The following is an 18,236-nucleotide window of genomic DNA, read 5'->3' as shown; positions in this document are numbered from 1 at the left end:
AGGATGCATACATCACTTTATGTATCTGGCTTTACGTGGGTATTCAGGAATGAAAATCAGTCCATCATATTTAAGCAAGTAGCTTAACCACTGAGTCCTTTCTCCAGCCTGACTCTCTGTTCAACACTAGATGTTTGGCAGACTACAAGGCTATTACAGATTCAAGGGGCTCTGAAGGCTATCATTGGCTGCATGGAAATTCTTCCTTCACAGAGCTCACAGACTGTAGATGCACAATTTTCAGATCTGCTACAGAGATGGTGTCCTTTGAAACCAGGGCATAGCTATTTGGGGATTCACACTGTGGGTCTGCATTTGCAGGGTTCTTATCCTGGTGATCATTGCCATCCACACAATGCAACTGCTTCTAAGTGACTTTGACTATTCTTTTCAATTGGTTTATAGTTGCAATTAGGAACATTCAGAGTTCAGCAAATAACCATTACTTGTCACCCAGTATATTTTGAAGGGTGATAAGCTAGAATTCTTAATTATAGTGAAATAATCTAGCTTTATTTACTTTCCTCATTTACTTTACAATTGTTCTTTTTATGATCTACAGTTGCCTATTGTTAAAGTTTTCAATGGTATGTGAAAATCCTTCCAATTCTTAAAATTTTCTTATACCTTCCATAGTATCTGGTACCATTAAAATCTCATGGTAAAAATTTCCTTCTCTCTTACTCTTTTGCAGTCAGGGTATATTTTTCTTCTTATACTTTATCTGTTGATATACCCTTAAATAACTTATTCAATAAAATAATTACAATATACATTAATTCTTATGAAGGGCCACACAAATCACTAAGAGGAGTTGAAAAGAAAAAAAAAAAAAACATGAGAATGACTGCCTATTGCCATTATCACCTGTCAGAAGAAATATTATTAATTTATTTCCTTGATTCCCCAAGTCTGGCACTGGATGAGTATCTTCATTACTGAGAACTTGTTAAACATGGAAAACCTGTGACACAATCCAGACAAGCTGCTTGGGCATATATCTCTATCACTCTGTCTTTATCCACCTTTATTTACTTCTACATCCCTCTTTGAATGTTTCTCAGTATTCACCTCTCAATAGTCTTAGGTGCCTCATTCTGCACTGTTTTTAGCTAAGTGATCTTCTTATATGTATAGTAACACATTATTAAAATGTTGCTAAAGTTACATTTAATTTTCTTAATAAACTTGATGTTCTTTTATGACATACTATATCTTCACAAATATGGTTCCTGGAAGCATTCTCCTCCATTAAAAAAAAAAAAAAACTTCTATCTGTATGCATTTATCCATAGTATGGGCTTTTTGATTTTATTTGTACATGTCTGCCTACAGGTTAGGATTATAGTTTTTTGAACTTCTTGCTAGCAAAGGGTATACATGAATAGTATAGAAACAAATGTGAGAAAAAAATTAAAATTTAATGATTCTGTTCTCAGAAATAGCACTTTATTGATGCTGAAAATTTCACTATCACCTGTGAACATGTTTGTGTGTTATTAAAGGGTATATTGCAATTGATTATACAGGGACATAGAATTTTCAACGTTGTGTATGTGGCAGCAATTTGAGTCACCTGAGCCCAGCTAGCATTTGGGCAAAGAGTGGATGAGAAAGGTGTTTCCACAGTATGAACATCTCCTCCACACACACTTGTTTATAAACCTGTTACAAAAAAAAAAAAAATGGCTTGTGTAGATTTCCAACGTGTTGACAATGGCTAACACCTGCCTGGCGAAAACTTACAATAAAGAAAACACACTTTCCAGCATATTTTCTGGAAAAACCTCTTGGCCATATTCCACATGGATCAACATAATCACCTATGCTTTGGGCCACTAAGCATCATATTTAATAGGAAAGAGTATGATTTGGAAAACCTGGAAGGCAGAATAATGACTTCTAAAATATATCTGTGTTGTAATATTAGAGTTTATGAATGGGTTAAGTTGCATGATACAGAGGAATTAGAGTTGTGGATGAATACACTCTTGCGAATTTGGTGGCATTAAAATCATGGGTGTATTTGGCATGATCCCAGTATCCCAACAGAATCACAAGAGTTGGTAGAAATGGAAGAGCAAGGTAAAACACGAGAAATTTGACTACAGAAGAAAAGCCAAAGAAATACAAAATTACAGCTGTGAAGATAGGACAGGAAAGATTTAAACCAAGAAAGGTGGGCAGCACTGGGAGATGAGGTAGGTAAAGAGATTATCTCTCATAGCTTCCAAAACAGACATTCATTAACATTGCCCCAGTGAGACTAAGGTTAGATTTCTAACCTACAAAACTGTATATAAATGAAGTTAATCCTTTTTGATTTAGTTTATGGCTATTAGTTATAACTTGAAAAACATATATTGTACATATGTCTTTTAGTAGATTTATCCATAAATACCTTTTCTAAATGATGAAATTTACTTCACTCATCAAAATGAAATGAGTAAAGTATCTATCTAAAGTAAACTTAGATACAATTTGCTTATGAAATAGTTGTTCTTGTCCCTAGTATTTATGCATAAAACGTCATATATATATGTATGCATATATATATATATATATATATATATATATATATATATATATTATATATGTGTGTGTGTGTGTGTGTGTGTGTGTGTGTGTGTGTGTGTGTATAGACCTATATCCTGGGTGATTTTTCTAATCTTGAGTATATGTCAGGTAATGACACCCATACAAAATATATTAATACTTCACTAATCATAATTTGTCATAAAGTCATGTCATTAATTTAGTTTGTGGGGAATCAATATACTTTCTATTAAAGAATGTACTTTAGGACTGGAGAAGATGGTTTAGCATTGAAGGCATTTGCCTGCAAAACCAAAGAACCCTGGTTCAATTCCCCAAGACCCACATAAGCCAGATGCACAAAGTGGCACATGCATCTGAATTCGCTTGCAGTGGCTGGAGGCCCTGTGTCCCCATTATCTCTCTCTCTCTTTCAAATAAATAAATAAATAAAAAGGAAAGCACTTTGGAATTCATCCATTTTTTGTTAAGAAATTGGTTTTTAGTAAATGTTAATTCTAGTTACCATAATTAAAATATCACAATTTTTCAATTGCTTCAATCAAAGCTAACAAATCCTCCCTCAGGAAACAGATCTATGAAAATGGTTGCATTTTATTATGGTTTTAGTGCAGTTGATGGCATAGGAACAGAGAAATTTCACCCTTGGTATGTGGTAAAGGATATGAGACCTCTGAATCCAGTTAGTGTTTGGGCAAAGAGCAGATAAAAAAGACCCTTTTAATTTCTTAGATATTTGCCATAGCTTAGGAATTACACTGTTCACTATGACCATACTTTAAAAAAAATATTTTGATTTATTTATTTGAAAGCAAGGAAATGAGGCAGAGAAAGAGAGACTGACAGAAAGAATGGGCATGACAGTGCCCATAGCTGATGCAAACAAATTCCAGATACATGTGTTACTTTGTGCATCTTGCTTTATGTGGGTATTGGGAAATCAAACCCCGGTCATTAGGCTTTGTAGGCAAGTGCCCCAACCACTGAGAAATCTCTCCAGCCCTGATCATACATTTTTTAATTTTTGTTTTTATTTATTTATTTGAGAGCGACACAGAGAGAACAGAGAGAGAGAAAGAGGAAGAGAGAGAGAGAGAGAGAGAGAGAGAGAGAGAGAGAGAGAGAGAGAGAGAGAATGGGCATGCCAGGGAATCCAGCCACTGCAAACAAACTCCAGACGTGTGCACCACCTTGTGCATCTGGCTAATGTGGGTCCTGGGGAATCGAGCCTCGAACCGGGGTCCTTAGGTTTCACAGGCAAGCGCTTAACCACTAAGCCATTTCTCCAGCCCTGATCATATTTTCTTTAGAGAACTCTTATTGAATAGTAGTACAACAGATAATGCTTACATAAATGTTATTTAGACAGAATCATAGCCAATAGCTGTGACATGATTATAAAAACCAAAAGAACAAGTGTTTCCTTCTCTATCATTTTAAAGACATGAAGGTAATAATTCTCTGTTAGATTCACTGCACAAAGCTGATGATATTTATCTACTGCATAATTACCGCTGATAACTAGGCAGCATCACGAACAATTTTCCTATAAAAATGTTTGTTTTGGAAATGCAATGCAATCTCTTTCTTATTTATGATTAAACATATTGCTTAGATAAATATACAGTGAAAATAAAAGATTAATTTAAAGTATCTGAATTTATTTGCCAAGATTTAATAAAATATCCTGCTATAATGGCTTAGACTTGTGCATACAGAAATATTATCATAATATCTATTCAATATATAATTCATTATTTAAATAAGGAGATTAAATAAGATTTAAATAGATTGTTGTTATATGTTTTCTTATAAATGTGTAAAGTACCAAATTATAAATTAATTAATAATGACTGACATTTCCTTATATTATGACCTACCACATGTCTTACTTTATTGAGTTTTCAAAATCCCAAATTATATCATATATCCTCACAAATAATGACATTACTCTAACATTTTTCTTATCAATTATCACAAATATTAATATGATAAAATATTACATATTCAAGAATTTAATTCAAGAAAATTTTCAGCAACAAAAAAATGTTCTCCAACCTTCAATAAAAACACCTTCATATATGCATTTGGATAAATTACATATGAATAATACTCAATATGAAAATATCTATAGAGATCTGCTGTCTCTATTTCCTGTAATATCTATTTTAATAAATATTAAGATGTTCCTGCTGAGCCCTTTCATATGTTTCCACATGTACCATCAAAGAAGGACTTTTTTTTATATATAATAGATGCTTTCAAGTACTATGGGCTGAGACCAGAGAACAACTATTTTAGCTTGAATGAAATTGTTCAATAAAATATATTTATTACACATTATTTCAGATAAGCTCTGCAAAGATTACTTGAAGAACAAATGGGCCATAGTAGGAACACTTTACTTTTATTCTGTGTGTGAATCACATGCTCTCACCTTATGTGGCTGGAAGTCAGGGTGATATTTGAATTTCCATCAAAGAAACTCATCTTGGTAGACATGTATTTGTCCAAAGACATGACTGCTGGGAGGCTGTCCAGCAATCATTTATTGCTGAATCCTTGTCTCATTTACTGCTACTTGCTGACTTGATCACTTTGTGTCTGCCTTTAATCTACTAAGAGGAGTCTACACAGTTTTCATTCTTGACCTCAGTCTAAGATCTGATGAAGATTAAACTGGAATAAAATTAATAAGGTTGAGATAATTCAAAGGTTAGTGAACATATCAGTTTTCCTCTAACTTATTCCAAATATTAAGTTGTAAAATATTGAAATATTTATGATATAAATATATAAAATATTGATATATTCCAGCTGCCTATTCTTAGCATCAAGGTGCTTAAAAATGAAGTAGTGGGCAATAATAAAATATTTTTCTCTATGAAGCAGAAACAATCTTATCAGCTTTTATAAAAATAAAGAAAAATAAGCTGGTATGGTGATGCATGCCTTTAATCCCAGCCCTTGGGAGGCAGAGGTAGGAAGATCTCTGTGAGCTTGAGGCTACCCTGAGACTACATAGTGAATTCCAGGTCACCCTGGGCTGGAATGAAACCCTATCTCAAAATACCAGAAAAAAAAAGAAAAGAAAAGTAATAAGATTTTATGATTCTAATGATATCATTTTTATTTTAAGGTGAACTTTCATAAAATTAAATACATTTTTTAAATACCTGTTCAAAATATCAGACATTTCCCTGATAATTTTTCTCATGCATTTCTGGTCATCTTCCATTCCCTTGCTAGAGTAAATGACTGACTGCTGCCACCACATATTAGCTTTTTATATTTAAGAATAAATTGATACACAAGAATAAATTTATTTCTACATTTTTTGATAAAATTTGACATGTTTCAAGTCTTACAGCAACTAAGAGAATATACTATACAAAAATCATTTCTAGCAGATGTTCACATGCAAATTCCACTTTCAGAATTTTGGATTAGTATGGCCTTTTATCTTTTACTTTATGAGAAGTTGACAATGTTCTGAGGTAGTAGTTTTATTGTATATACCTAGAACCAAACATAGTGCCCCAGTTCTTCTTCCCCTTATTGTTACCACTACTGAGGTTACCACTCAGAAACCTTAGCTAATAAATGCATAGAAAAAAGGTAATATTGGGACTTTAACTAGTATTTTCAAACCAAGCAGTGTTAGCACATTTAATTAGTTTATTATTATTCCTTTTATCTCATTCTAACTGTATCATATTGCCATGCCCTCCTTTAAGTAGGTTGTGTTTTCTTGTTTATTTCTTTAGTTGTATGACTTTCTTATATATAGCTAGTCCTTTGTCAAATATAGGAAAGACAATCATCTTTCTAGAGCTGGAGAGATGGCTTAGTGGTTGACATGTTTTCCTGTGCAGAGTAAGCACCCAGGTTTAATCTCTCTGCAGATCCCATGTAAGCCAGACACCCATAGGTGACACAAGCACAAGGTTGCACTTGCTCCCTAGATGGCACAAGCATCTGGAGTTCAAATGCAGTGGCTGAGACCCTGGCATGCCTATTTTCCCTCACTTTCCTAAAAAAAATTTTCTATAATGTGAGCTGCATTTTTTTCTTCATATCATGCTTTTATGTGTAGAAATTTAAAATTTGAAGCTCATCTTCTTATCCTCTTTTAAATGTTATGCTTAAGGTCTTTGGTATTTAAGAAATATTTTCTAAGACTTCCAGTTAAGATGGCATTGTAGGTACCACACTAAAGCAGCCAGTGGGGGTGGGGGGGAGACCAAAAAAACTCAGCAAAATACACACTTTTGCTAAAAAGTGAGGTATATAGGAAATTGAAGTGGCAGTGGAGAATTAGAAGCGATCCAGAGAATCCAGAGCCCACACAGGCTAGCAAAAGTGGCCCCAGCAGGTCTGCCAACCATGGTGGCGGCAGTGGCAACGCACCAGAAAGCCTCCAGGCTCAGCTCAAGCCGCAGGAGAAACCAGGTGATGGGAGCTTCCACTCACTCCGGCGCTCTCCACAACTCAAGAAACGTAAAAGGAGAGTGGCAATAAACAATGGAGGAGCAGATCACAAGGTAGAAGAACATGTGGAACAGCGAGAGAACCAGAGCAGCTGCGGCTCCCTCTCCTCCCCCACTGCCTGTGCCCAGCTTCAGTGACCAGAGCAGTGGTCCTGGGACCTAGTCACACCAACTTGAGCCAACAGCAGGATCCAAGCAGGAGCAGAGTCGCACAGCAACATCAGTGGCTCTGGCACTGGCAACAACAGCCCAGCAGCAGCAGATCCAGTAGCAGCAGCTTCATCGGCAGATGGAGCAGCAGCAGCTTCAGAGGCAACAGCAGCAGATCCAGCGGCAGCTTCTGTGGCAGCAGCGGCAGCTCTAGCAGTGGCAGCTACAGCAGCAGCAGCAGTGACAACAGACCCAGCAGCAGCAGCTTCAGCAGCAGCAGTAGCTGTTCCAGCAGCGGGGGTGCCGATCTGTGGGCCACAGTTGCCAGGCTCTGTTTGCCCCACAGGAAAAGCCAGTGCCTGGCTCCAGAAATCAGAACAGAAGCCCAATGACCCAGCCAGCAATTTGACTGAGACCAAAAGCATCCAAGGTAACTGGGATTGCACCAGGGAAGGGTCTCACTTGGTCAAAAGCTGACTTGGATCCCTCAACAGACCACAAATCTTAACCTCTTTCTTGATAGAGGATCTGGTTGCTATAATAACTACTCTTGCATAAGTACTTGGTGCTGTTTTTGACTGAATATATATAGTGTTTAGTTAAATTTTAGAATCTACCTGCATTTTATTCCACTCAGCCTACTTGAATACTCCCATAGCAGGGAAACCCAAACCCTAGGAACACCTTTGTAGTTACTCTGAGAGTCTTAAGAGCCACACCTAACACCTTAAGCTCCTATCCTGAAGATATATAACAGTAAATCAATTGATACAGCTAAGAATACTCAGCTAGCTAGAAAATCCAAGCATTAACTTAATCTAAGATGCAAACATATATACATTACAATACAAGAAACACTAAAAAGCAACACAATATAAATCCACCTAAAAGTATTAATGCATCAGAAATGACCTCCCGTGAGAATGAGTTAGAGGAAATGCCTGAGAAAGATTTCCAAAGAATTTTGCAAATATGTTCAAAGAAGTCAGGACACCAATTTAATCAAATAAAGAAGGCAATACAAAACATAAATTAGAAAATAGAAATAATAATGAAATAGCAGTCAGAATTACTAGCAATGAAGAACACAGTTAATGAAATAAACACTTTAGAAAATCTCACCAGTAGAATGGATGAAGGAGAGAACAGAATATCTAAGCTAGAAGACCATGTGGCAGATCTAATACAGTCCAACTAAGAGAAAGACAAACTTATAGAAATGTATGAGTGGGGATTTCAAGATATTCATGACACTATGAAAAGATCAAATATAAGAATTCAGGGCATAGTAGGAGAAGAATTCCACTCCAAAGGCATAGTAGGCGTCCTCAATAAAATCATAGAAGAAAAGTTCCCCAAGTTGGGAAAGAGTTTCCAACACAGATACAGGAAGCCTTTAGAACCCCAGCCAGACCTGGAAAGAACCTCTCCTCGCCACAGAATAATCAAACTACCAAACACACAAGCCAAAGAAAAAATATTGAAAGAAGTTAGAGAGAAAAATCAAGTTACCAACAAAGGCAAGCCTATCAGGATTACAGCAGATTATTCAACACACTTTAAAAGCCAGAAGGGCTTGGAGTGATAAATTCCAAGTTCTGAAAGGTAACAACTGTCAACCAAGGTTACATTATCCTGCAAAGCTATGCATTCAAATAGATGGAGAAATAAGGGCATTCCATGAGAAAAGCAGGTTAAAGGAGTATTTGAAGACAAAACCAGCTCTACAGAAAATAATTGATAGATTCATCCTTGCTGAAGAAAAGGAAAAGCACACATATAATGAATCTGGAAAAAACAAGCAATACTCAAATACTAGTTAACACAAGAGAGCAAAGGTAGAACCGGAACCACACACAGAAAAAAAAAAAAAAAAAAGCTCAAGCTCACATAAATACACACCTTTCAATAATATCTCTTAATATCAATGGCCTCAATGCCCCAACCAAAAAACATAGGTATGCAGACTGGGTTAAAAAACAGGATCCTACAATTTGTTGTCTCCAAGAAACTCACATTTCTACGAAGGATAGACATTATCTTAGGGTGAAAGGTTGGAAAACGGTGTTTCAAGCAAATGGGCCTAGAAAACAAGCAGGGGTTGCTATCCTATATCTGACAAGGTAAATTTCAGTCCAACGTTAGTCAAGAAAGACAAGGAAGGTCACTTTATATTGATTAAGGGCACACTCCAACAGGAGGACATTACAATCCTAAACATATATGCACCTAACATGGGGGCTCCCAAATTCATCAAACAAACACTTTCAGAATTAAGGTCACAGATAATACGAAACACAGTGGTGGTGGGTGACTTTAACACCCCACTCTCATCAATTGACAGGTCATCCCAGGTAAAAATAAACAGAGAGGCATCTGGACTAAATGAGGTCACAGAAGGAATGGACCTAACCGATATATATAGGATATTTTATCCAAAGGCTTCAAAATATACATTCTTTTCAGCAGCACATGGAAATTCTCTAAAATAGACCATATATTAGGACACAAAGCAAGTCTTAACAAATTCAGGAAAATGAGGTAAGCCAGGCCCAAAAAACTATGTGCCACATGTTCTCTATCATATGTGGATCCTAGCTACAGATGATTGGACTTCTGTGTGAGAAGGAAAATACTTAGTAGCAGAGGCCAGTAGGTTAAAAAGGAGATATAAAGGGAAGAGAATGGAAGGGAGGAGGGTAATTGGTATGGTGGTATTGTATATATGTAACTACAATGATTGAGATGGGGAGGTAATATGATGGAAAATGGAATTTAAAGGGGAAAGTGTGGGGGGGGAGGTTATTACCATGGGATATTTTTTACAATCATGGAAAATGTTAACAAAAATTGTGACAAAAAGAAATATTTTCTAAGTTCAAGGTGTTAAAATATTCTTTGAAATTTCATTCTAAAGAATTTACTGTTTTAAATCCATTTCTAGGATCCACCTGAGTATATAAAGTGAGATGGGGAAGTGGAGGTTAAACTTTCTCATATATTTATTCAAAGAGTACATCACAGAACTGTGGCTTTACTTCTGAACTCTATTTTTTTAAGCTCTATCCCTGGAGCTTGTGTATTCATGGCTTTATGACAGCTCCACCAGATAATTCTCTGTCCAGAAATTATTTTCAGCTTGTATAAACTTTGGAGGGGCCCTGAGAATCTTGCAATTTTCATGAGATTTCTGAACCATATAAGTTTCATTAGCTGCCTGAACCTTCTGATTCTTCCTCCTCCTTCTGGGAGGGGATGTTTCAAGTGGGAGGAAATATCTACACCATATTTGTCTTGGAACTTTTTTCTCCAGTCAACTTCTGCTTCCTCTTTACTCTCCCTACCTCTATAACATCTTTTGTCCTCTAATCTTCTATAATATCAACTAATTTAGATAATAAATATGAGGGGAATCAATTAGTGTTTCTTTTTGGGGAAGGACTACTTAGTTCACTAAAATTAATATTTCTATGTCCCATTTCAAACTGTAATCATTTATCCTTATAATGTTTGAATAGTACTCCATTTTGCATATTTCCATGCTCTTTGTTTAAAGTTCTAAAATATATACACTGGAGGGATGGAGAAATGGATTATCAGTTAAGGTTCTTGTTGAAAAAGCCAAAGGACACAGTTTTGATTCCCCAGTACCCACATAAAGCTGGTTGTATAAGATGGCACATGCATCTGGAGTTCATTTGCAGTAGCTAGAGGCCTTGGTATGCCCATTCTCTCTCTTCTGCTTTCTCTCTCTTTAAATAAATATATAAAAGATTAAAATAATTGTTTTATAAAGAATATACACTGGAGAAAATATAGTTTCTTTGATAAATGGTTCAGGGAAAACTAGGTACTATTTATATACACAGAAATGAAACTAGGTACTAATTTCTTATCACATATATAAATCAACTCATGATAGATTAGAATTAAATACAAGGTCCAAGGTGATGAAATTCTGGAGAGAAAAGATGAAAAAATGACACATTGCATTGATCTGGAAAACTATGTTTTAAAGAAGACCTACAAAACAAGCCTGTAAAGGCAAGGAGAGCTCAAAAATGTTACATCCAGCTACTACTTTTGCACAGCAAAAGAAACAAGAGTGAGGAAACAGCATAAAGAAATGGAGAATATGTAAACTATATATGTGATATTGGATTAATCTTCAGAATTTTTGAAGTATTCAACTCAGAATGTGATGTCACAACAACAACAGTAATGATTCATTTATAAAAAGCTGGTTTCTCAAATGAATATAGTGTAAGTGACCAAAGGACATATAAGAAAATATTGGGCTGGAGAGATGGCTTAGCGGTTAACCGCTTGCCTGTGAAGCCTAAGGACCCCGGTTTGAGGCTCGGTTCCCCAGGTCCCACGTTAGCCAGATGCACAAGGGGGCGCACGCGTGTGGAGTTTGTTTGCAGAGGCTGGAAGCCCTGGCGCGCCCATTCTCTCTTTCTCCCTCTATCTGTCTTTCTCTCTGTGTCTGTCGCTCTCAAATAAATAAATAAATAAATAAATAAATAAATAAATAAATAAATAAATAAATAAATAAAATTTAAAAAAAAAAGAAAATATTAACCATCACTAATAAGCAGGAAAATGGAAATTCAAAACGGTGAGCTATCACCTCATGTTAGTAAGGATGGCTAGTGTCAAAAAGACTACAGATAAGCAGTGTCAGGGCAGGTGCAGAGGGGATGGAAGAACCATGTGGGGACACAAATTAGTATAGCTAGTCTGGAAAACAGTACAGAGTTTTAGTAGTCTGTTCCAAAATGCTGAAATGAATATCCAAACCAGGCACAATTTTATAGGAAGAAGGGTATTCAAGCTTACAGATCCAGGGGCAAGTTTCACCAGTGGCAGAAGAGGCTGGCTCCCATTCACAGATCTAAGCAGAGAAAAACAGTTTATTAGGGTAAAATGTTAACATCTACCACATGCTGGTTATTATAAATTGATACAAAAGTAAAGACACTCATTTGGTGTATTTATTTACTAGACCCTCAATTTTTAGAAGACTAAGAATCATTGTGGATTATTCAATATACATGATCCAACTTTATAAACCTCTTCAAAATATTAGGGATTCAAATATTGGATCAGCCAATAGTATTTTAGACTGATAGCTTTATATGAATTTAGGGTCATTCCTGAAGGTACTTGCAGGCCTACTGGAGATACATGATTAGAAAAATGTGCAATTCTGCTTCAGCTATACTTCAAAGAAAATGAGATAATAGATGAGGTAAGAGAAAACCACAAGAAAACAGAATGTGGGTGTATCAAGAGGGTTAATCAGAACATCATGATTTAAGTTAGTCAATAAATACTATAACATAATTAACATACTGGTAAATGATAAAACACATGGTAAATTTTGAAATTTCAACACCCTGTAAAATAATGGAAATCAAACTGCAAGGATTCTATGTAGTTTAGTGTGTGTGTGTGTGCGTGTGTGTGTGTGTGTGCACATTATGCATGACTCTTAGCTAATCATAGTCATTTTTGTCCTTCAGATTTTCAAAATATTTGGCTGCTAACATTCATTTGTGTACTATTTTGCGAATGCCTGAAACTTATTTGACATCTTGAACTTGACAGTCTAGGTGGGAGCAGGCAGTACCCCCAAAACCAAAGGCAAAAGTTTGTATCTGAGAATCATATATGCAAGAATCCTCCCCACTCAAGAAGACAGAAAAAGTTACCAGTTTACAGAATAACCCTAAGAAGTGAAGCTTTTCTTTGATTATTCTACATTATGTAAATTTTCTCTATCCAATTACTATATGCATCTGATAGTTTACTCAAAGACATGCATGGGAGAATTCCTAACAAGTTTCTTTGCAGGAAGTCCTCACAAGTCGGCACAGGAGTCTGCACACATTTCACCACAATTTAGTCTTTTAAACTCTATAAACAAGTAAATCCAACATATACATTTTTTCTAGAAGATAGATGAAACAACTGGAAATATTTACATTGGGGTTCTATGCATGTATCTTGATAAGAAAATTTACACAAAAAATTAATCAGAGCAGAAACTGTACTTGAGACTTGACTGCCTGATAATTTATTTTTTTCTCTTAATGCTTCTTGTTTCAGAGTTTGGATGACTGCCTCTGTACTATATGATACACATTTCTTTTTACAGTGAAGTAGCACATTTCAGGATGTTGATGCAATTACCTTTGTGTGGCTGGCACAGAGCACTGGATCAGAAGCAATTTATGGGAGAACATGGTTTATTTTGGCTTACAGACTTGAAGGGAAGCTTCATGATGGCAGGGTAAAATGAGGTAGGAGTAGAGCTGAACATCACTTCCTGGCCAACATCATGTGGAAATTAGCAGAAGAATGTGCCAAGCACTGACAAAGGGAATATGGCTATACTACCAATAAGCCCACCCCCAACAACACACCTCCTCTGGGTAAGGCTCCATTTCACAAATTGCTGTCAGCTAGGTACTAAGCGTTCAGAACACATGAGTTTATTGGGGACATCTAATTCAAATCAGCAGTGTACAGAAAATTCCTGGTAAGGTCAGAAATTATTGGAATTGATGTGAAAATATTACTGTTAAAACAAAAGCTAGCCAACACAAGTACCCCTCAACCTTTTCTTTTTATGATTACATAGGAAGAAACAAAGAGGAAAACAATTATAGAAAACGATACATAACTAAATTCTGTTTAATATCAATTATTTAGAAGATACTGATGGTGTACTTTGTATCCAGGAGGATTTCCTTGCCAAGGCTTGCACTATGGATGCATTTTCCCCCAGTATCATCTTCACATGTATTGTGCTTTGGACAATGGTATAACTATTGATATTAAACACGACTGGAAATAGCATGTTAATGTTTAACTCAGATGAATAATGCCATCTTAATTTGGCAATATCATCAGCTAATCAAACAGACGATGCTTCTCTTTTCTATTTAATTTTATTTTATTCTTACCCATGTTTTTGGAAATTTTTTGTTTCATTATATTTTATAAAGTGTTTTTAAAGGTCAAATACATGTGTGTGAAAATGCAATCTTCCTTTCGCTCACAGTAATAATGTCCTTTGGTTAGAAAAATCTGTTCATATGTATTGTGCTCATTTCAGTCTCTGATTAGATTTTAACTGCAACACTTTGAAATGCCCCAGGCTAGAACACTGAATGGAAACAATGACTCTGCCTATTTCTTTTTCCATTGTGTAACTAGAAAAAGATATTGTGCAAATCTTGTTTTCTACTCATAGAAAAAGAAAAAATTCAAAACTTATGTTGCCCAAGGGTTAGTTGACTAGCATCAAGTACAGAGACTGCAAGAGAAAATAGACACTGGCTTGTCATTAATATTTCCTATTTCTTTTATATTTATGTACTTACTTTTTGTGTGAAATATGTGTGTGCATGTTCAAAAGTGTTCATGTGTGTGCCTATGTATGCGAGGTCAGAGGTCAATATTTGAGGTATCCTCATTCATGCACTACAACTTCTATTTTACTTTTGTTAAACAGGGTCTCGAACTGAACTCATTGCTCACCAATTTGGTCAAACTAGCTGGCTAACATGCTGCAGGCACCAGCTTCCCCAGTTGGAGCTACAGGCACGCACCATTGGGCCTTGTGGGTTATGCTGGTACTGGGATCCGAACTCAATTCTTCATTGTGTGATATGGAGTTCATCAACTGAGCATCTCCTAAGCCTGTTTTTCCTTTAGATGCTGCAGGAGGGCATACATTCTTCATTTTTCTCAACTATTTCCCAGAAATTTCTGTCCTTTTTTACAAGCGTAAATGACTACTTAGCCAACATCTACAGACTATGACCTTACAGATAATCGAAGCCACCAATATTGTCGTTATGAGGGATTCGAGGAACCACAGTGTAAAATTCTGGACATCAATATAAAATAATCTGCTAGCAATCTGTCCCTTTGTGCCACAGTGATGATGTTTGCTTCTTCCTTCTGAAGGAAGAGTGTCAAGCTTTTGTGGTAACTACTGTGGGTGGTCATTGCTTCTGCCTTCAAAGAAAGAACAGTTGATGCAACTGAGTATACATTTCCCACTGCATTCAGACATGGTCTGCTTAATGAATGCTTATATGCAAGTCCTCAGGAAGGCTGTTTACACTATAACTAGAACTGGCCAAGGTACTATTCCCCACAGCTACTGTCCTCTCAAAATCATTTCAATAGCATACTAAATGGGTTTCATGTTTCCCAACATTAGATCTTGACAATCTCTTCTCAGCATAGCATCCAAGATGACTTTTTAAGTTAACTAGCCACAACATTGCTCCTCAGAACTCTCTGTGTTCCCTGTCAGTATCAAAATCAAAATCTCTGTTGAGACATACACTAGTCATACTGTGTATTTGCATTTTCCACTCCTTCTGTCTAAAATATTTTTCAAGCAAATGTATACTATTTTTAATTTTTGTCTAAATATTTGACAATTCTCTGTACATAATGGAAAATCATTAAATATTTGTTGAGTATCTGATTGCCAATATTCTCTAGTCTTTTCTGGTAAAGATAATCTCTTATCTCTAGGTCTTTCTCCAAGGTGATTGATTATGGAGTGTAGTAGCTAAGCTTAAAAATGGTTCTTCTAGATAAAACATGCTTTCCTTGTTATGCAAATATCTGAGTGCTATGTGATCCCTGGTCCTTTCCTCTGTGCTGGCAAATTTACTGATTGCAGCTTCCTGGTCTTCATTGTGACTTCTTGTCTTTTAGCTTCACCCCTGTGTGATCCACCTCATGTCTACAATTACTTTTCGCCCATTACAATGGTATCTGCTTCCTAAGATTGTGCAAAGCTTTAAGGATACAGAATTGCCAATAGCAAGGACAAACTACCTAAAGATTCTTTTCATAGCCAGGCATGGAGGTGCATACCGTTAAGCCACAGCCCTCCAGAGGCTATGGGTAGTCAGATCATGAGTTTGAGACAAGCCTGGACTACCAGACAAGAACCCGTCTTAAAAGTAAAACAAAATAACAAGATGTCATTTGCACCAAGACAAACACACTCACATGAGTTGTAACATATAGTCCAGAAAGAGCATAAGGAGGAAAGGTATTTAAGAATATCAAAGGCTTGGGGGTCAGAGGATGGCATAGTAGACAAAGTGCATGTCTTTTGGGTGTTGGGCTCCCCAGTCCCCATGTAAGAAAACAATTTAAAGCTGGTGTGCTTCTGCAATCCCAGCCATTTGACAGCAAGATGGAGGTAGAGATGGAGAGTTGCTCAGAAGCTCATGAACCAAACAAGGAGAATGAAAGATAAAACAAGAGGTGGAAAATAGGACTTACAGCCAAAAATTGTCCTCTGAACTCTACATGTAGCTAGGCATACACATATCTATACTCAGACACATGAAAACATATATATGCATGCACACCCAAATACCACACCAAAAAGATAGTAAATATCTAGGACTTGGTCAGAAATTTGTTAAGTTATCCTATATAAGAATTTGTAGAATTAAAATTAATTATGACTCTTCTAATATATTAATTATAATATATGAAATAAGTAGCTAATTTTGTACAAGGGTGTTACTATTTCATCTTCTCAAAAACTTTCATAAGAAATATGAGAAGTCGCTTTCTGTTTTTCCTTGTCTCATCATTTAAACTTTTGAATGATGTAAAAAGCTTGTAAATAATCCACAAAAAATCACTTTTATTTCTTTTTACTATAAAATTTATAATTAATAGCTTTCATCATAAGTGTATAACCAGATATTTACTGTATCAATTGAATGAAGATACATGACACTGTAATGCAATGAAAAAGGCCTGTATTAGCCATCGTGTTAATTAGAAACATTTATTAAACAACTTCTCACATGCTGACACGTGCTATTCACACAATAGTGATTGGCATGTGAAATTCACTATGGTATAATTTTTCTTGGTGAATATCTGCCACGGTCTGGAATATTATACCAGTTTTCTACTTTGCCAATTTAGAAATATGACAAGTCCTCAAATCTTTAGTGTTTTTTATATATAAATTTAAAGTCACTAGCCTCTACAATTTTTGATACTGGTGCACCAGCCAACATTCTGTGAACATTTTTTTTTTATTTTATCGATTGTTGCGTATATCATTAGGCCCTAAAATCTCTAGCAAATGATCTATACTTATTCAATATGCATATTTTGGTTTTTTCTTTTTTCACTGAAAGCAAAGGAAGCACAAAACAAACAAAATCATGCATCAAGAAGACAAGAAGACAGTATTGTCTATGTAGAACAACAGATCCTGTGTTGGAATTTGTGATTTTTTTTTCAGGGATGATATGAACAGATATCTATTCATCTAAGATAGGACACCAATGATACAACCCATCCTTCTATCAAGAAACAAAATGATTCCCCCACATCTATCTTGGTGAACCAGAGCTTATTAGAGATATTGTCAGGACCATGGGTGACCCAAGGCAGCTGCATCTGCTGAAAGATTATTCCAATGTGGTAGACAAGTCCAGTTAGTATGAACTCCCTGCTCAACTTGCAGGATTCTCCACTGGAGAGTCTCCTCTCTCCAACAGTGTTACCTCTTTTGTAACTGAGGGGAGGTGCTTTGTGAGTATAATAGGTTTTATGATCTTTTAACCTTGTTGAGTTGCAATAGCTTCCTGAATTTTATGAGCTTCTCTCTTCCATACAGGAGGGAATATTTCAATCCAGAGGAAATAAGCAACAAAACAGTTGCATAGTAAGAGTGTTTCTCTTGTGATTCAATATATGTCTTGACTAGGAAGTCTTATAATTGGAATGTTGATTTTTTAGTTTTTAGAGACACACAATCATATTATTTTATTTATTTGCTATTGTTATGAGTTTGCACAGTTTTTGTGTTTTGCATGTTTTGTTTTCAATTTAGATAATTCTAAAGCTAATATTTAGCAATGTTTGATATGCCTTTGACTGACAGCCTTCCTCATTTTATTTGAAAGTAAGTCTGATTTTTCCCCAGTCTCAAAGTTTCTTTGAACATTTCAATGTTCTTTT

This window comes from Jaculus jaculus, chromosome 13, assembly GCF_020740685.1.
Source record: "Jaculus jaculus isolate mJacJac1 chromosome 13, mJacJac1.mat.Y.cur, whole genome shotgun sequence".
NCBI classification, from domain to species: domain Eukaryota; kingdom Metazoa; phylum Chordata; class Mammalia; order Rodentia; family Dipodidae; genus Jaculus; species Jaculus jaculus.
This window is presented reverse-complemented; position numbering follows the sequence as displayed.